The sequence below is a fragment of the Lontra canadensis genome, unplaced genomic scaffold (assembly GCF_010015895.1).
Source record: "Lontra canadensis isolate GAN:19392208 unplaced genomic scaffold, GSC_riverotter_1.0 scaffold33, whole genome shotgun sequence".
In the NCBI taxonomy this organism is placed as follows: Eukaryota; Metazoa; Chordata; class Mammalia; order Carnivora; family Mustelidae; genus Lontra; species Lontra canadensis.
In genome coordinates, this window is record NW_022631027.1 from 8,546,990 (window position 1) to 8,567,935 (window position 20,946).

Consider the following 20,946-nt stretch of genomic DNA (forward strand, 5'->3'; position numbering starts at 1 on the left):
TTACAAGAAAAAACTACAGACCACTATCTCTCATGAAGATAGATGCAAAAGTCCTCAATAAAATATTAGTAAATCAAGTCTAACAATGTTCAAAAATGGTAATACACCATAATCAAGTGGGATTTATCCCATGCATGCAAGGCTGTCTAACATTCGATAACCAAATGATATAATGTATCATATTAACAGGCTAAAGAAGAAATATCACATGATCATATTGATGGAGAAAAAGCATTTGACAAAATCCAAACCCATTCATGATAAAAGCACTTAGTAAAGAAGGGATAAGAACTTCCTCAATGTGATAAAAAATATCTACAGAGGGCTCCTGAGTGGCTCAGTCAGTTAAGCGTCTACCTTCGGCTCAGGTCATGATCCTGGGGTCCTGGGATCGAGCCCCACATCGGTCTCCCTGCTCAGTGGGAAGCCTGCTTCCCCCTCTCCCTCTGCTCCACTCCCCAACCCCAACCACCTGCATGTACTCCCTCTTATTCTCTCTCTGTAAAATAAATAAATAAAATCTTAAAAAATATATATCTACAGGAAACCTGCAGCTAGCAGGTTCCTAAAATCAGGAACAAGGCAGGGATGCCCCCTTTCATTGCTCTATTTCAATACTGTCATAGAAGTCTGAGCCAAAGTAATAAGATAAGGAAATAAAAGGTGTATGGATTAAGAGGGAAGAAATAAAAAAACTGTCTTTGCAGATGGCATGATGATCTATGTAAATATCTGAAAGAACCGAACAAAAAATTCCTAGAATAAGTGATCATAGTAAGGTTACAAAATACAAGGTTAATATACAAACGTCAATCATTTTCCTATTGAACAAATGACATTTGAAATTAAAAACACACTATCATTTATATCAGTGCCCTAAACAATGAAATACTTAGGTGCAAATCTAACAAAACATGTACACACCTGTCTATATGAAGAAAATTACAAAACTCTGATGAACAAAGTCAAAGGAGAATAAATAAATGGAGAAATAGTCCATGTTCACGGAGAAGACAATTTGATATTGTCAAGAGGTCTGTTCTTCCCAATTTGATCTATAGATTCAAAGCATCCCAGCCAAAATCCCAGAAAATTATTTTATGGATATCAACAAATCAATTTTAAAGTTTAAATAGGCAAAAGATAGAGAAGAGCCATCACAATCTTGAAGAAGAACAAAATTGGAGGACTAACACTACCCATCTCCAAGAGTTACTATAAAACTACAGTAATCGAGACAGTGTGATATTGGTGAAAGAACAGATACACAGATTAAAAGAATAGAACAGAGAGCCAGAAATATTGCCACATAAATAGGATCAATTGGTATCTGACAAAGAGGAAAGGGAACACAATGGAGCAAAACTAGTCTTTTCAACAACTGGATATCCACATGTAAAAAAAATGAATCTTGATACATATCTTACCCCTTTATAAAAACTAACTCAAAATGTATTAGAGACCTAAATGTAAAATGCAAAACTATGAAATTCCTAGAAGATAACACTGGAGAAAAATCTATGTGACCTTGGGTTTGTTGGTGACTTTTTAGAGATAACAACAAAGGTATGATCCATGAAAGAAATAACTGATAAGATGGACTTCAATAAAATAAAAAAATTCTGTTCTTCAAAAGACATTGTTAAGAGAATGAAAAGAGAAGCCAGAAACTGGGAAAAATAGTTACAAAAAATGTATCTGGTAAAGGACTGGTAGCCAAAATATACAGAAAACTTCTAAAACTCATCAATAAGAAAACAAACAAACCAATTAAGAAATGGGCCAGGGGTGCCTGGGCGGTGTAGTTGGTTAAGCATCCAACTCTTGGTTTCAGCTCAGGTCATGATCTCAGGGTCCTGGGATCAAGCCCTGCACCAGGTTCCATACTCAGTGGAGTCTGCTTGAGATTCTCTCTCCCTCTGCCTCTGCCCCACCTGCTAGTGCTGTCCCCTGCCATCTCACCCAAATAAATAAATAATTTTTTTTTAAAAGAAGAAATGGACCAAAGATCTTAACTGACACTTCATCAAAGAATACAGATAGATGGCAAGTAAGCATATGAAAAGACGTCCCACATCCTATGTCAGTAGGGAAATGCAAATAAAACAACCCATAAGAATGGGTACATACTGATTAAGTACAAATAAGCAGAGCACAGAAGATGTTTAAGGCAGTGAAACTATCCTGTTATGACATTAAAATGCTGGACATATACATTTGTCAAAACCCTCAGAATGTACAACACCAACAGTGAAAGATAATATAAACTATGGACTGTGGGTGATAACCTTTATCACTGTAGGTCCACCAGTTATAACAAATGTACCATTCTGGTGGGGGACACTGATAATGAGAGAGGCTATGCCTGTGTGGGGGCAAGGGGGAAATGGGAAATTTCTGTGCCTCCTGCTGAATTTTGCTATAAACCTAAAACTGCTCTAAAAAATGAAATATATTAAAAAAAAAAACGTGAGAGAAAGAAACACAAGCTAGTATACTGGTATTTCTATTAGCTACCTATTAGCTAAGATAGCCATTAGCCACTCATTTGTATATTATGGATTTAGAAAATACCACAAGGATGAGTTAATTCTTTTTGTTATTCTAAGTTCTACAAAGAAAAGGAAGTTCTTGCTTACTGGAAGCGGGGAAAAATATCAGAATGTCATTCCATATTTAGTGAAAAGTTGTACAAATTTCGAAGATAGAATTCAAATTCCAAAAGGGCCTAGCAGAAATAAAAACAAGCAAAGTTCTTCATTATATAAACAAAGAAATTGAATAAAGTTAGAGGAATTGTTTTGACCATATATTTAGATTACTGTGTGCTGATTTGGCCACACTATGATCAGAAAACCAATTCAGAAAAGAATGAGGGTTGGTGTGGGCATCTAAAACTTACAGATCCCAGTTACTTCCATATAAAACAGGATTAAGATTCTCTATCATTCCTTATCACTGAAATTCAAAAACAAAATTTGATTACTATTTCAGTCTTCACTTTTAATGAATCAAAGTGATATAAGGTAAAAATAATGAAAATATTTAACCCAACTTAATTTAATTACTGTTTATCATATGAACTTTCATGTAAACATGATTTGGATCTTTTGGTGAATGTCATGGTAACCCCAAATCTCTAGTTTAGGGAAATAATACCATCAAACTCAATCAGAAGTAGAGTTGGAACTAAACTTTAATGAACTATTTTATAATCATTTTCTCTTATTAGAGTAAGCTACCATGTTACTGTAAGAGAGCTTGGTAAGATTTTGCTGCTCATTAAATAATTAGTTCTCTATATTTGTTACTAAGACATACAAATGCCAGATTTGGTGGTCCCCAAGGGTATGTTAGAAAACTTAGGGAAAGTTCTAAGGGACCTCTAGTCAGGCAATATTCTGTAAGTTAGTTACATACTCTTATCATCATACACTGGGTTCCCTTCTTGAGAACCTCTATGCTCTAGGGCCAAATGGGCCTCTTTCAAGCAGCCCTATATTGGTGGAATTTCCTAGTACATCACTTCAGAATCAAAATCAAAGACTCTTGGGGCACCTGGGTGGCTCAGTCAGTTAAGCATCTGTCTCCGGCACAGGTTACGATCACAGGTTCCTGGGACTGAGCCTTGCATCTGGCCCCCTGCTCAGTGGGAAGCCTGCTTCTTTCTCTCCCGCTCCCCCTGCTTGTGCTCGCTCGCTTTCCCTCTCTCCATCAAATGAATAAATAAAATCCTAAAAAAAAAAAAAAAAAAAAGGATCAAAGACTCTTAAAGCTGGAAAGAAACTTAAAGATCAAAAATGGTATCACAGGGAAAAGTATGATCTGGTAAGATGCTGTTCAACCCCTTCTTGTGTCTGCACTGTTGATTATACAACAAAACAAAATTAAGCAAACAACCCTGAAGAATCTTTCCCTTTCACTGTAAGTATTAGGGTTGCTATATGTATAAATATAGAATTGTCTCATTTTTCCAGTATAAGATAAATAGCAGGCCATATTTGAACTTAACCCAAACTCTTATTTACTCACAATTTATCCTAACCCTTCATTTCTTCAGATGAAAGTAATTTTCCTGTGCTTTATAATAAAAACACAGCAACCAGAACCTGAATGTTTACAGTGTTTTGTCAACAAATAAGGCAAACAGTCCCCCAAATCTGAACTGGCTATGCAGACAAAAGAAATCAAATAATGACTTCAGAGTTCCAAAATCAATTTATTGCTCTAATGAGGGCTAGACTCCAACTTGGATATTTAACTTTTTTCAGGTCCCTAGTGAGATAAATGTTTTACCATATATTTTTAGCCTGGAGTTATTTTTATTTTAATAGCATTGCTTTTAAATAGCTTTTCCTTAAAGAAAAAAACAAAACAAAACAAAACAAAAAAGAAAACAAAACAAAAATACCCTCCAGCCCTTTTAACTTTATGATTCTCTAATTGAATTATGTGATTCGATTATGAAGCAATGGTTCATTTACTTTACCCAACTTTTATTATTTTGTGTTTAGAATCATTCTCAGAAATCCAAATTAGCTGATTATTGAATAAGTTCTAATTACTCCCCAGAGACTGTGGGAGCCTGGACTTTTTGGATTGTTCACGGTTGGCTGGGAAACAGGCTTCCTCTTGTAGTGCCCAATCTGCTGTTGATTTAAAAACTGACCCAAAGGGCTATTTGTTCTGGGTTCTTTGAAGTACATTAGCTGCTCCTGCCTTCTAGAATCATTCTGACGGACATCCTGAACCTCATGCCATATTCTTTACTATGTAGTCTGTGCAGCTGAGAATGATGGGATAATGGCTCATTAACCTGCTCTCACCTCCAAAAAGACGGCCTGGGATTTAAAACACCTCCAAATAATCACTCTGGTGTGTCTGGCTTGAACCTTGAGGCAAGTCAGCTCAGTTCCCAGTCCACATGATCCTTCCCTCCTAGCCTTGGACTTGGGGCCATGCCTGTCTCCTAGATTCTTTTTTTTTTTTTTTTAAAGATTTTTTATTTTTTTGACAGAGAGAGCGAGAGAGCGAGCGATCAGGGGTGGGGCAAAGAGAGAGGGAGAAGGGGGAAGCAGACTTCCCACCGAGTACAGAGCCCAAAGTGGGGCTCAATCCCACAACCGATGAGATCATGACCTGAGCCGAATCCAAGAGTTGGACGCTTAACCAATTTAGCCACCCAGTCACCCCCTGTCTTCTAGATTCTATACTCCTCTGAACATAAATGCCATCCATGTTTCATAGTCATCTCCACCATCCACAGTGCCCAGCTCATAGCAGTTATTCAATGAAACATAGTAACAAATTTGTGAATAATTTGTTTACAAATAATTACAACCATTTGTAAATAAGAACAACTTTATAAAATAGTAACAAATTCAGAAATAAAAAACTTCAAAGGATAGTCATTCAGATTATAATCAGTAAAACCCTGCTCTGATATATAGGTCTTGTGATTTACGGAAATGGTAACAGAAAGCAATTTGACATTGATGGTTGCAGATCCTCTTAAAAAATTAAAAAAAAAAAGTGATTCAATGAATAACATTTTCCTTAAGAATCATGTGGGCATTTTGGCAGAATGGCAGTGAAGGAAGACCTCAATTCCTAAGGGTTGGTTATGTTTCCTCCTAATCCTTTTCAATCTGAAGGGAGCTGAGCATAGTTTTAAACTTGCCGTGGGACTCTTAGAGGAGGGGAGATCCAAGTGCTCTCTGATAAGTAAGAGAACATGGCACACCTGACTAGTAGGGAGGAAGTCCCAGTAATAAAGATGAGCCAGGAAGCAGTTCAAGGGGGCCCCTGAATTCCACTCACCTTCAGTGGGATCAAGAGGGACAAGAGGGTGGTAGTTAAGGAGGAGATATTTAGCTGACCAAAGAGGAAGACAGCACAGTGTTCCGGTGGAAGCTGGGATCAGGAGCTGCTACTTCTGTCCTGGTGTGTTCCTGTTCCCTACAAGTTAGTTATTAATCAAAGACCTCACTAAGCACCTGACACATTTCTAAGCTCCGTAGTAGATCATGATAAAGCCAGAAGACTTAGTTTTTAGACCTTAAAGTGCTCACAATATAATCCGGGAAGGAGAAAAATAATGGAGCAAAGATGACTAGAGAACAATTAAATGTTAACTTAGAAGTTGAAGAGGAGTTCAGAGAAGGGAAAGATCTGTATGGAGTGACGGAGCAAAGCAAAGCTCAGAAGAAGCTTCTAGAAAATGAGGAAATGAGTTATGTAACTGAGAATCGGGCCCATGCCGACGAGCTCCTCCTTGAAAGGGGCAGATTCAGAAGGATGCCCTTGAACAGAGGCCCCGCAGGAGAAAGTGGAGATTCACTGGTAAATCCTGACAGACTGCTTTTGGAAGGGCTGGAGACTGTGATGAAAATACAAGAGAGCCAAAAAAGAAAGAACGGAGAAGCAAATAATCCTTGGTTGTTTTCATGCCTGAAGGGGCTCACTGTGGCATGAAAATCAACATGAAAATGGTTAGGCATACCACATCATCCAAGCTGGGCACTGTGTAGACATTCCTTGGCTTAAATTTAAAAATATTAACTCTTTGCTAGCCTCTCAATTTTTGGAAGAGAACATTTAACCTAGTGACAAAGGTGGTGGTGGGAGACCTAGGAACCTACCACAGAGGCTCCTTCTGCACATCCTAGTTTTGTTCACATAGACTATGAAGTAGGCATTATGGTCCCTGTTCTACAGATGAAGAAAACAAGTTTATGGAGATTAAACAGCTCACTTAAGCTTGCCCAAATATCAGAATGGCAGACCTAGATTTTGAACCCTCGTATGTTTGTTGCACAAGCCCATCTCCTCTGTTCCCTGTAAAGAGTATATACTTGGATATCCTTAGAGGGGAGAGAAATCTGTTTCATTTGTAGTATGGCCTAGAGCTGAGCCTGATGCTGGGAGTGAAAATTGGTTTTTCTTGTTCATGCTTTGCTATTAGTCTTAAGACTCTGGACAAGGCAGTCTCCCTCTTGACTCTATTATTTAAGCTTTAAAAAGAGAGTGTGTTGGAGGAGGTAGGGGGTGCCTGGGTGGCTCAGTAGATTGAGTGCCCAACTCTTGATTTTGGCTCAGGTCATGATCTCGGGTTCAGGGGATCAAACCCCATATTGGGTTCTGTGCTGGGTGTGGAGCCTGCCTAGAGGTCTCTTTCTCCCTCTTCTTCTGCTCCACCCCCTTGCCCACATTCTCTCTCTAAAAACTTTAAAAATTAAAAATAAATAAGTAAAGCATGTGAGATTAAATTATTGCTAAGGTAATATTATCCGCATATGTTTACGGTTCAAAGTATACAAGTGGATTCCCCACTAGGGGATGATTTACTGTGATTGAGGAAGCGGAATATGAAGATCCACATTGATCTACATATTAGAGATCCACAAAGATAATAAGTAATCTAGTAAATATTAACTATTCTGCCTTAGCAGCAATGGTGGCTCCAAGACCTTAAATAGGAGAGGGCTCAGGGATAGCAGGTTTGCCCTGATGCTGTGCACAGTAAGCCCACTGTCTTCACTTACATGGCCTGCATCTAGTTCCCCATGATGTGTATGAGACCGCCAAGTCACCCCTTCCCACTGCAACCACCCACTAAGGTCCTCAGGAAAAAGTATGAAGGCTGGACACAAACATGGTCCACTCATGGAACCCACCTAAGTGAATTGGATGTAAGAGACTAGAGAGAGTACATATCCTGGATGGGGAAGTCACTACTCAGCTCTGGCTAATATCCTCTCCACCAATATTTCAAAAAGAGCCAGACATATGGGTTTTTGTGTAATCTGGAACACACTGATCAACTACATGGTCCAAATACTGACCAACTAACTATATGAATAGGACAAAACATGTTTGAATCCACATGTGGCCCAAGGAACATCAGTCTGCTTTGGAATTAGCTGATAAAAAGGAAAGTCAGGAGGCCTGAGGAGTGCTTGTCTTAGGAATAAAAAAAGGGCTCACTGAAGTAGACAAAGAAAAGGGACTCAGAAAGACCTTATCCAATTCATATTTGAATGAAGTTCATCAGTAATCCATAAGCTCTTACTTATCTCTCATAATTCTTATAATTAAAAAAAAATTTTTTTTTAAAGTAACCTACACATCCAACATGGGTCTCGAACTCAAAACCCTGAGACTGGAGTCACATGCTCTACTCCCTGAACCAGCCAGGCACCCCCATAATGCTTATATTTTTTGTCAACAACTATCTGCTTCCTATAGCCAACAGCAAGAAAACCCTTACAACAAAGGTGAGTGTGCCAGCTTCAGGACAGAAAAAAACGGAGAGAACTGTCAAAAATTATAACTGGGTTCTATTTCTCAACAGACCTGAGGGAAAAGAATAGTTTCTGCAAGAGAAGCTGTTCAAGGTAGCTGCCCAAGAGTGGAGGTTAAGAGGCCAAACCCCAGGATCTTCATAAAGAAAGCAAGGCAGAAGAGGATGTCAAGAGGAAGATGATCCCAATGGGAGGTCGGAGGTGTGAATGAGGGAGAGGAAGAAAGAATGGTCAAAGTATGAAGAGAGACAGAAGAGAGAAGGCTATTGGGTAGGGCAGGATGGGAGGTGTGAACTGAGCTTTTGGTTGCATGGATGTGAGAGGTAAGTGTTCCTTAAATAAATCATGAGGAACCCCAGACAGACTTTAAGAGCTAAGTCACCATCTTAATTTTAAGAACATGTTTTGGGCTTCCACTCTATCTCTGACGCTATGAGGTCGGGAGGTGCAAGGAGCGTTAAGTCATCCTGGCAGGAGGGGCGCCGGATCAGTGGTTCTGAATGGCAGGGAAATCACCTTCCTCATGGAGAGAGTGGCCTGTTCAAAAGCAAGTAGACCTGTGCTCCTTCTACTGTTCCTCTTCCTCCTCTTCTTTTTTTCTACTGTTCTTCTTATCATTCCCATCTGAGAGGGAGGAGAAGCTAAGCTCAGAGAGGCTAACTGATTAGCTTCAAGTCACATACCTAATTACTGACAAAGCTGAGAGGAAAACCCAAAACTTCTGATTGCCAGGATGACTTTTTTTTTTCTCCCACACTACAACTAAAGTATGACAAACAGATGCAGACCAGAGAAAACAATAATATTTAAGACAAAAAGTAAAACAAATAGGGGGAATTCTTTACAAAACCTATAAAAAACAAATGGGGCACTCAACCCACTGAGCCACCCAGGTGCCCCAATGGGGCACTCTTCTTGTGTGACCTCAAGATTGGCCGTTGGCCACACAGAGACCCCACCCAGTTCCCATAGAGAGGAGGGAACTCCACACCTCCACCGACTCCCAGTGCCCACCCCACTCCAATTCTGTCTTCTTTTGGGAACTGTGAGGAATTTTTTCTTCCCATGAGACTTCACAGAGGTAAATCATGGCTCCTTGAAAAGCTAAAACAGGGCAGTTGGCTTGGGAATAATATAACAGCACCAGATCAAGTCCCCTGAGCTCTGGGCGCTGCCTCCACTAACAAGACTTATCAACAAAATCCTGCATTGTGTAAGCAAATCTTTTGAAAAACAGCATCTGGAGTTTTGAAGATGTGGACACAATTGATCTGAGCATGTGACACCTGTCTTTACAGAAAAGCAATTATTTGGCCCATAAGAGCAAACCTGTTTTCACCAACTGTCAGCTGTAAACATTTTTTTTTTTTAAATTGCTTTGTCAAAGATTTGTATAAATGGCTTAAAGGTGTAATCAGGAAGACCAAGAATGCAAAACGGTATTCTGCTAACAAATGGAATTTGCTGCCCTTTGCAATTCTACAGCTGATCCCACCACAGATTTCATTCTTTATGACAGAATATGGAAATCTTGACATCATAAACATATGAAACTTATAAATCTGGTATTCACATTTCTTAAAAGGAATATGATCAGTCACAATGTGTTCTTTCTATAATTCAAAGGTCTTACCAGCAGAGAACTTCTTGTTATTTTTAAGAGTGTGCAGTATCAGTGCAAGCTCTCTAACCTGTTTGGAATCCAACCCTTTCCACTCCCCTAAACAATAATGCTGAAATATCTTTTTCTGTAAGCCACAACAATGTTTGAAATTTGTAAGGTGTTTACTCATTCCCCTCAGTAAGCCTAGGATAATCAGTTTCCTCCACCCTGACTGGAAGGTCCTTTTGAAGAATAATTTTATAATTATTTGCCACCGTGCCTGAGAGAAAATCAGTTTGTTCTTTTGACCCTGTGAGAAAGGCTCCATGGAAGGCGAGAAGCATGCGGCTTACGTCTCCTATAAAATGCTGTCCTGGTGGAAGTAGGATCTCAAATCTCATGCTCCACGTAGAGAAGTAGTAAGTTTTCTACCGCTGATTTAACTTAATAAATGTCTAACACTAGAAAAAGAAATCCAGGGGCGCCAGGGTGGCTCAGTTGGTTAGATATCTGACTCTTGATTTTGGCCCCGGTCATGATCTCAGGATCATGAGATGGAGCCCAGAGTCAGGCTCTGCACTCAGGAGGCAGCCTGCTTGAGAGGATCTCTCTCCCTCTCCCTCTGCCCTTCCCTATCCACCCCCACACCCATGCTCTCTCTCTCTCAAATAAATAAATCTGTTAAAAAAAAAAAAAGGAGAAAAAGAAATCCATGACCAGTTGGTTTCACTGTATTCATGCCACAAAAAAATAAGGCCACAAGAAAAAGAAATCACTAAAAAGCAACTGCCAAAGAAGAAATGCTAGCCTAAAAAGGTACAGTTTTACCCACTGACTTGTGGGGAGAGAAACAAGAAATCCAAACAAAGACTATGAAGATGGCATTTAGTTTGCAGAGGCTGTTACAAAACAACTGAGGGTTTTAGAGTGGGGGGGGGTAGGGTGAGCCTGGTGGTGGGTATTATGGAGGGCACTACTGCATGGAGCACTGCGTGTGGTGCATAAACAGTGAATTCTGGAACAATGAAAATAATTAAATTAAATAAAAAATATATAAAACAAAACAAAACACTGACTAGGTATGTATACATGTATGCGTGTGTGTGTGTGTGTCTCTCTCTCTTGCTTTCTTTCTTATAAAGAAAAAAGCCCCAAGTGGTTCCAAGACACTTGGGCATTAAAGAAATGTTCATGAAAATGTTTGGAACCGATTGTAGGTGGTGGTTGTACAACACTGTGAATGTACTCAACGCCGCTGACTTGTATACTTTGGTTAATTTTATGTGGTGTGAATTTCATCTCAATAAAAAAAAATAAAGTAAAGCAACAATATTCTGCTTAAGATGAATGAGAAAGCTGCCATTTCCTTTTACTTTCTTTGACTAAGGCAATATTTAGCACTTCAGAAATGCACTATCAAAAAAATCCTTAGATGAATTCCAGGGACTAATTCAGTGGGTGCAAAAGTTAAACAAGAAGCAGCTTGCCAATACTTTTTTTTTCCTTTTTTCCATTTTATTTTTCCCACCCCACCTAAGTAAGCTCTAAGCAGTCATCACTAAGCTTTAATAGTTTCTCTGGCTCTTTCCTTCCTATATCCCTCCTCCCCAGCTTCTCTTTACTAGGTGCTGGTATTGCCAAGATGAGTAACACACCTTACCTCTCCTCAAGGAGTTCACGGTCTGCATTCATTTCCAGAAACTCTCCAAGCTTCTTCCACACCAGCTCTGGTTCTAGCCATCTCCAAGTCTGCAATGAGTGCACTGGACTTGACTTGCCACAGCTTTCCTAACTAAGCATTCCCATCCCATACTCAGTTATTTGTGTTCTCTGTGTTCCCTTCTTTTCCTTCTTCCCTCAGACCAAAGGGAGATTTTTAAAATGCTAACTGAAAACGGCACTTTATTGATTTTCAGATGCTATAAAAATAGAGCTATCTGGATTCATTTGAAACTTTAAAGTAGGCCCTTGAGAGCCTCTGAAACTGGGACTGGTTCTAGGAATCATACATTTAATTGAAGATCATTTCAAAGATTTCCTTTCTCTTTATCCCACCCCTCTGTTCTCACTGAGCCACAAGGGCCTCCCACCGCCCTTTCCCACAAGGCCAGGGCTCTCCAAGTTCACTGCCTCTACCACACAGGAGTCCCTCCTTTGGAAACAGCTTTGTTTTCATCGTGCATCCCTTTCTCATCCGCTCACAACTGAATTCCTTTTCCTTCAACCTTCATTTTTGTTTTCACTATAGTCACATTGTTATCCTTAGGAAAACATGCTAGCCTTCACCCTGAGAGGAAGAGGCCCCACCAGGCCTGGAGCGCCTATGTGCCTGAGATGGACTGGAGCAGTGACAACTCAGACAGTGACGCAGGCAAAGTGAAACAAGAGAAAAGACTAGTAGGCGAAGCCACGCTGGCTTCTGCATAGAGGAAAAACGTAATGTTTGCCAGGTGGAAAAAGGAACTATTTAGAAAGGAAAGAAAAATCATTTGCAAGCTTTGGAGAGTCCCCCAAAGGGGAGAAAAATAAAAACAACTCAAAACAATCTCTGATTATATACAGCCTAACTCTGCCCCAGATTTTGTTCTGAGGTCACTCAAAATGTGAAACAGAAGTCATAACATGTAAATTAAATACCGCATTTGTGGATGGAAGCAGCTACGGGTTGTCACCCGGCCAATGTGACAGTGGCACAGCTGGTAATTTCACCATGCAGCTGGGAAAGGCAGCCTGTCAGTCATAAGAAACCAGATACATGGGAGGATTTTCACATGGAATCACTTCTTACAGTGGACTCTGGCCATCATTAGACTTGCTAAATGCACGTACGATATATAGTTGGTTCTTCTCTATCTTTATGAATGTTGCTAAGTTTATAATGCTTGCAACAAGGAGAAGAAATACAAGCTGGGTAAAAGGAACACTGGCATTATTTTAATGTGTTACAGGGGACTGGTTAACAGAGGCACAGGAACTGGACAAATTTAAACAAATGTCTCCCAAGTATGATTTCCTTAATCCTGGAAAACATGAAGCAGTAGACAATTGTGGTCTAATCATTTCTTATTTGACTTGGCTGGGAAAATCTTATTCTCACTTAACTCCATTTATAGATAGGCATCTTGGGTTAGCTGACTTTTTCTTTGTCCAGCTAGGTTTCCTTTGAACATTTATAAAGGTTTTTGATCACCAAAAAATATAATACCAGATGAAGGTCATTATACAAGAGAATCCAACTAATAGCAACTCACGGGAAAAAGAAAGTTCCTGTAAGAATTCTGGCATATCAACAAAAAAGTTAATTGACTCTTCTTAATGTTTCAAACACATGTCAATCAATTGGCCAATAAAAATTTTATATACTATGCAAACAGTGGTAATCCCAGTGCCACCCAGTTTGTGGCTTACCACAGAAAATATCTAATGAAAAAAAATCACAGTATCCCACTTACGAACAATAACCCACTCTCTAGGTCAACAATTTGCTACTGAACTTAGACATTCACAGCTCAAACTGGGTATGGAACATGGGAAAAAATGACTAAGTAAAATAATGGCCTTCTTTCATACAGAGCATGAGTGTACATGTAATAAATACATCTAAATTTGTCATGGTGAATTAAACCAGCTTCAGGCAAAGAGGCAGAGTTTTAGGCTGAAATGGTCCATTTCTTTCCAATGTGTTATACATGTAGAATCTGAAATTTATTTTTTACTTGATTAAAAATTAAATTAGGTTTCATTTTTGTATGCAGAGCTCTTATCCTTGAGTATTTCATTTAACAACAGCCAGGTTGGCAAGAAGCCAGTAATCAAACACTGCGGAGTCGGGAAACCCTTCTGGTTTTGCAGACTCTCCATAAAGCCTGAGAAGAGTACCAGTTTAGGGAGTGGGCGTCTTTGTTTTTGTGATGACTCACATCATCCAGTATTCATTCATTTATTTTTAAGTCATTCCACAAATATGTGGAAGGCACTTTTCTAGGAAGGGACCATGGGAAACACAAAAATACACAGCCTTGCCCTCGAGAACTGTGCAGATCTTTCCCCCCAACAGAAGCAGTCCTCTTACTGCAGTGAAATGATTAGCAATCTCTCAAATTCAACTTTCTCTTTTCCTTGAAACAAACTAACTTCCCCTCAGGAGTATATTTTCAAGAGAGCATGAAATCAGTCCACTCACTCAAAGACTGATTCAAAGACTCCTCCCCCTAGGAGAAACTGAAGACGATGCAACAGTGAAGAAATCTTTGGGTTTCAAGATGCAAATAGCGAGCTACAAGGAGCTCATATTACTGAGAAATCAACATGTCCATTACACTGGGGGAAAAAGGACATAATACAGATCATGAAGGGCCAGTATCAATGGGACTATTTAGCCATGGTTTTAGAAGGGCCAACAAAGTCTTTCATGTCTCCCATGACTATCAGTAGTTGTATTAAATAAAAAGTCAGCAAAGATACAGACGAACTCAATCACTTCGTCCACCAACAGCATGCAACAGACAATTCTAGAACACTCCACACAACAACAGCAGAATACACATTCTTTTCAAGTGCTCATGGAACGCTCACCAAGATAGATTGTATTCTGGATCATAAAACAAACCTCAACATATTACTTAACCACAATGGGATCAAATTAGAAATCAGTAACACAAGGAAAATAGGAAAAAAGATCTCCAAATACTTAGAAATTAAGCAAAGGACTCTAAATCCATGGGTCAAAGAAGTCTTAAAGGACATAAAAAAAATACTTGGAACAAAATAAAATGAAAATGCAACATATCCACATTTGTATGATGACACTAAAACAGTGCTGAAAGAGAAATTAATAGCAGTATATGTTTATATTAGAAAAGAGGAAAGGTCTTTAATCAATAATTGGAGACCCTACCTTAAGAAACCAAAAGAAGAACAAAATGAACCCAAAGCAATCAGAGGAAAGTAAATAATAAAGAGCAGAGAAAATAAACGAAACAAAGAGTTTATTCTTTATTTTTTTTTTAAAGATTTTATTTATTTGAGAGAGAGATGTGAGCAAGAAAGAGCACGAATAGGCAGACGGAGAAGGTAAGGGAGAAGCAGGTTCCCCACTGAGCAGGAAACCAGATGCAGGGCTTGATCCCAGGACTCTGGGATCATGACCTGAGCCAAAGGCAGATGCTTAACCAACTGAGCCACCCAAGCACCCCAGAGCTGATTCTTTAAAAAGATCAACAAAATTCAAAAATCTTTAGCAAGACTGATAAATGTAAAAACAGAAACAGAGAAGACAGACTTTGCCAATATAAGAAAGAAACAGAGGATGTAACTATAGATCCTAAAGCTGTTAAAAAAAATAAAGGGACAATAATGGAAGACAATATGGGAATACCACAAACAACTCTTTACATAATAATTTAGATGAAATGGAACAACTCCTTGAAAATCACAAACCAAAATTCACTTAATATGAGACAGATAGTCTGAAAACTCTATTAAAGAAATGTAATCCACAACTAAAAAGCTTCTAAAAAAGAAATCTTCAGGGCCAGGTGGCTTAACTGGGGAATTTTACCAAACATTTAAAGGAAAATTACCATCAATTCTAAACAGTCTTCCAGAAAACAAAGGGGGTGAAACACCTGTCCATCATTTGATAAGGCTAGTATTATCTCAAGCCCAAAATGGGACAAACAGAGTCCCAAACAGAAAGCTAAAGACCAATACCCCTCATGACTATCATTATAAAAACTCTCAACAAATTACTGGCAAGTCAAATCCAGGTATATATAAAAAGAATTAGACATCATGATCAGATGAGATGTATTTCAGGAATACAAGTGTATTTCAATATTTGAAATTCAATGTAATGCAGAATATTAACAGGCTAAAGAAAATCACATGATACGTGTTAATCGATGCAAAAAAACCTGATAAAATTCATTCTGTCATTAATGACATTATTTTTTCATTTAAGGCAAATCAGGAACAGAGGCTGTGATGGTTAATACTACATGTCAATTTGACTGGGCAACAGGGAGCCCAGACATTTGGTCAAACACCATTCTGGCTATGTCAGTGAGGGTATTTTGGGGTGAAATTAATATTTGAAAGAGCAGACTGAGTAAAGAAGATTGCTCTCCCTACTAATGTGGATGGTCCTCAACCAACCAATTGAAGACCTGACTAGAACCAAACAGGCTGAATAAAATCCTGTACCATTGGTTCTGGTTCAATTTTTCTGGAGAACCCCGACTAATACAGAAGGGAAGCTTTCTCAACTTGACAAAGAACATCTATAAAAAACCCATAGCCGACATCATCTTTAGTGGTAAAAGAGTGAACACATTTCTCTTAAAACCTGGAACAAGACAAAGGTGCCTGTCTCATCACTCTTATTCAGTATAATACTAGAAATCCTAGCCAGTACAATAAGGCAAGAAAAGGAAAAAAATGATATACTGGTTGGAAGGGAAAAATTTTCCCTATTTGAAAAATACGTGATTGTCTAGAAAGTCCCAGGAAATCTGTTTTTAAAAAATTCTTAGGATTAAATAAATGAGTTCAGCAGATCACAGGATATGAGATAAAAAACAAAGATCAATTGTATTTCTATATATTAGCAACAAACATGTAGAAATCAAAATTAAAAACATTATACCATTTATAATTTATAATCATTTCAAAAAAGTGAAATACCAAGATATTAATTTAAAATATATGTATGTGGTCTATATACTGAAATATATATAGTGATGATGAAAGATATAAAAGAAGACCTAAATTAAATGGAGAGACATACCCTGGCTATGGATTGGAAGACTCAACATAGTAGAGATGTCAATTTCTTCAAAACTAATTTATACATATAATGTAATTCCTGTCAAAATCCCAGAAAAATTTTGTTGTACATATAGACTAGCTTATTCCAAGATTTATACAGAAAGGCAAAGGAACTAGAATAGCTAAAACAATTTTAAAAAAGAAGAATAGGGGTGTCTAGGTGGCTCAGTCAGTTAAGCGTCTGCCTTCAGCTTAAGTCATGATCCCAGGGTCCTGGGATCAAGCCACACATTAGTCAGGCTCCCTGCTCAGCTGGGAGCCTGCTTCTCCCTCTCCCTCTGCTTGCCACTCACCCTGCTTGTGTTCTCTCTCTCCCTCTCTGTCAAATAAATAAACAAAAAAATCTTACAAAAAAAAAAAAAAAGAATAAAATGGGAGAACTCATTTGACTTGAAGTTAAGACTTACTACATATAGCTATATCATTCTTAACAGTGTGGTATTGGCAGAGGGACAGACACAGAGATCAATGAAACAGAGATTCCAGGACCAGATAAACATAATACACCAAGCTGATTTTTTAAAAAAAAATTCCCAACTGATTTTTTTTTTTTTAAAGATTTTATTTATTTGGGGCGTCTGGATGGCTCAGTGGGTTAAAGCCTCTGCCTTCGGCTCAGGTCATGATCTCAGGGTCCTGGGATCGAGCCCCGCATCGGGCTCTCTGCTCAGCGGGTAGCCTGCTTCCCCCTCTCTCCCTCTGCCTGCCTCTCTGCCTACTTGTGATCCCTCTCTCTCTGTCAAGTAAATAAATAAAATCTTAAAAAAAAATATTTTATTTATTTATTTGACAGACAGAGATCTGTCAAAAATCACCCCAACTGATTTTTGATAAAGAAGCAAAAATAATACCATGGAGGAAGGAATTTTTTTTTTTTTTTTAAAAACAGATCATGCTGGACATGTATTGGAAAATGAGCCTTCATCTAAAGCTTATATTTTATACAAAAATTGATTCAAAATGATCTATGGATTCAAAAGTAAAATATAAAACTATAAAACTTTTGGAAAAAAATATGAGGAAATCCTTGGAATCTAGGGCTAGGTGGAATCTAGAACTCTTCACCCAAGTTCTTAGATGTGACAACCAAAATAAAAAATTGATAAATGAGACTTCACCAAAATAAAAACTTCTGTTCTGTGAAAGTCCCTGTTAGGAAGATGGAAAGAGAAGCTATGCCCTGGAAGAAAATATCTGTAAACCACAATATTGCACAAAAGCCTTATATCTAGAATATAGACAAGAACTTTCAAAACTCAAAAGTAAAAGAAACAATTCAGTTAGAAAATGGGTAGAAAGACATGAACCAACCTCTCAGTGAAGAAGGAATATTAATGACAAGCACATGAACAGATATTCAAGATCATTAGCAACTAGGAAAATACAAATTAAAACCATAATGGCATATCACTTATGAAATAGTGAGAATATCAAAATCTAGAAAGAATTCAGAGAAACTAGATCTCTCATACACGGCTAGTAAGATGTTAAGTAGTAATACCTACTATGGAAAGCAGTCTGGCAGTTTCTTACAAAATTTAACTTGAACCTTCAATCAGACCCAGCAATCTCATTTGTGGACATTTGCCTACAGAAATGAAAACTTAATACCTATATAAAAACCTGTACATAAATGTTCATAGGAGCTTTATTTATAACAGCAGAAAACTGAAACAATTCAAATGTCTTTCAATGCATGAATGGCTAAGCAAACTGTGGTATATCTGTACAATGGAATTATATTTAACAATAAAAAGGAATTACTGATAAATGCAAAAAAATGAATAAATCTCAAGACCGTTATGCTTAGTGAAAAAGGTCAATCTCAAAAGGTTTCACACTGAGTCTATTCATAGAACATTACTGGGGCTCCTGAATGGCTCAGGTCATGATCCCAGGGTCCTGGGATGGAGGCCTGCATTGGGCTCCCTGCTCAGTGGGAACCCTGCTTCTCCTTCTCCCACTCCCCATGTGTGTATTCCCTCCCTCGCTGTCTCTGTCAAATAAATAAATAACATCTTTAAAAAAAGATAGAACATTATTGATATGATAAACTATAGATGGGAAACAGATCAGTGGTTGCCAGGAGACAGGGATGGAGGAAGCTCAGGGGAGTTCTTTTGCAGAGACAGAACAGTTTTGAATCTTGATTTTGGTGGTGATTACACAAATAAGTACATGAATAAAGTAGCAGAGAACTCTACACACACATACACACAACCATACATGGATGTATATAAAAAAGCAGTGAAAAGTGAGTAAGGTCTATCGTCCGGTTAACAGTATCACACGAATATACATTTTCTGGCTTTGACACTGTACTACAGTTATACATGATGTCACCATTAGGGGAAGCAGGGTGAAGAGTGCATGAAACTCTACGTTATGCAACTTCTTGGGATCCGTAATTATTTCAAAATGTTAAAAAAAAGCTAAAAAAAAAAAAAAGACGTGTCCAAATGTTTTTTAAAAAATATCTCGAGGGGCGCCTGGGTGGCTCAGAGGGTTAAAGCCTCTGCCTTCGGCTCAGGTCATGATCTCAGGGTCCTGGGATCGAGCCCTACATCGGGCTCTCTCCTTGGTGGGGAGCCTGCTTCCTCCTCTCTCTCTCTGCCTGCCTCTCTGCCTACTTGTGATCTCTCTCTGTCGAATAAATAAATAAAATCTTAAAAAAAAAATATCTTGAGTAGCAGAATAAGCTTGTAGCTGCAGAGATGGAAGAACAATTTCTGATGTAAATCGTTTTTTTCCAGGAGAATTACTCTTCATTTCATGTCTACCTGTTGTTTATTTTTCTTGAAGCTAACTAAATAAAAAGCTTCTCAAGGCCATAGGTCATATTGCATTAATCCCCTTCAGTGCCTACTGCAATACAGACGTTAAAAAAAAAGACTAGTTAAGTTCTGAATTGAGCAAGTTAGCTAATTTTGGCAGATACCGACACACTTCTAAAGAGAACCAGAGTTAACTACACTGACTAGCTCAGTGACCTTGGTTACTTAGACCTCTCTGGACGTTGGGCTTCTCATCTCTTGGATGAATATAAAGAGTACTATGTTAGAAGACTGTTAGGAAAATTAAATGAGTTAATGTATGTAAAGTATTTAGGAGAGTGCCAGGCATACTGGAATAGCTCAATAATTTTTTTTTCATTGTAGGGCTTGAACTCACAATCCTGAGATCAAGACCTGAGCTGAGATCAAGAGCTAGAACGCTTAACTAACTGAGCCACCCAGGCGCCCCCCAATCAAAGTTATTTTTCTAAAAGATTTTAAAAATATGACTTTTAGGTGTATCCATTCTCATGAATCAATGTTATAATCAATAGAATGGTTAAGTAGTTATTTCCTTTAACTATTGGGATTTCAATGAGAAAAGTCTGTTTTTGGGGATTCTAAAGAAAAAAGCCCAATATGCCATCTTAACAGTACCTATGATATTTAGCTTTGTAAAAATGACTACTGATTACTTGTACTAAGTTCTTAAGTTCCAGGTACTAATTTCTAGTAACAATAAAATATTAGATGTAAAATGCCAATTAATAAAGGTATAAGTCTAAAGATTTCAACTTTATGTACATTATGTGATTCTCTGACTCAGCTGACTTGTTAATCTTTCACTCTTCTTAACATGACCTTTTTCTGTTCTCTAACTTTTGTCCACCATTGCTTAAATGCCATCTCTATTCTGAAACTTTACTCCACTCCCCAGAGAAGATTAATCACACTATCATAATCCAGCTATAGGCAAGACTGCTGTCTACTGTGCTTACTTTTATACGCCTCACACACAGTATAAATCCTGGCAGAGTATATCCTCAACAAATATTTGGGAATTAACGAACCACTGACATCCTCTTCTGATACTTCTATGGCAATTTTCCCTTGCTATCATTAAGGAACTTGGCATATTGAATTACAATTACTTTCCCATTTGTTGCCTCCACTAGAGTGTAAGCTGAGGGCAAGGCCCACGTCTCACTTATGTTTGTGCCCTGAGTAACTAGCACAGTGACTGGAACAGGAGATGTGCTGAGAGGCCAGGCACTGTTTCCTAACAGTAAACAAGACAGGCACACTTCCTTATGGAATGACAACAAATACAAAAAAAAGAGAACTTTGATCGGGATTAGTACTACGAAGAAAATAAAGCAGGATGATGTGATCGAGGGATGCGGATGTTAGCTGGAGAAGTGCTAGGAGTCAAGCCTTT

At 38.3% G+C, this 20,946-nt stretch overlaps 1 protein-coding gene across 1 annotated transcript in view; it reads right to left on the minus strand.

The window, feature by feature from the left end:
* The window catches only part of ALG14 (ALG14 UDP-N-acetylglucosaminyltransferase subunit), an 88,462-nt gene that overhangs the window by 29,305 nt on the left and 38,211 nt on the right, over nucleotides 1-20,946 (minus strand). The window lies entirely within an intron of this gene.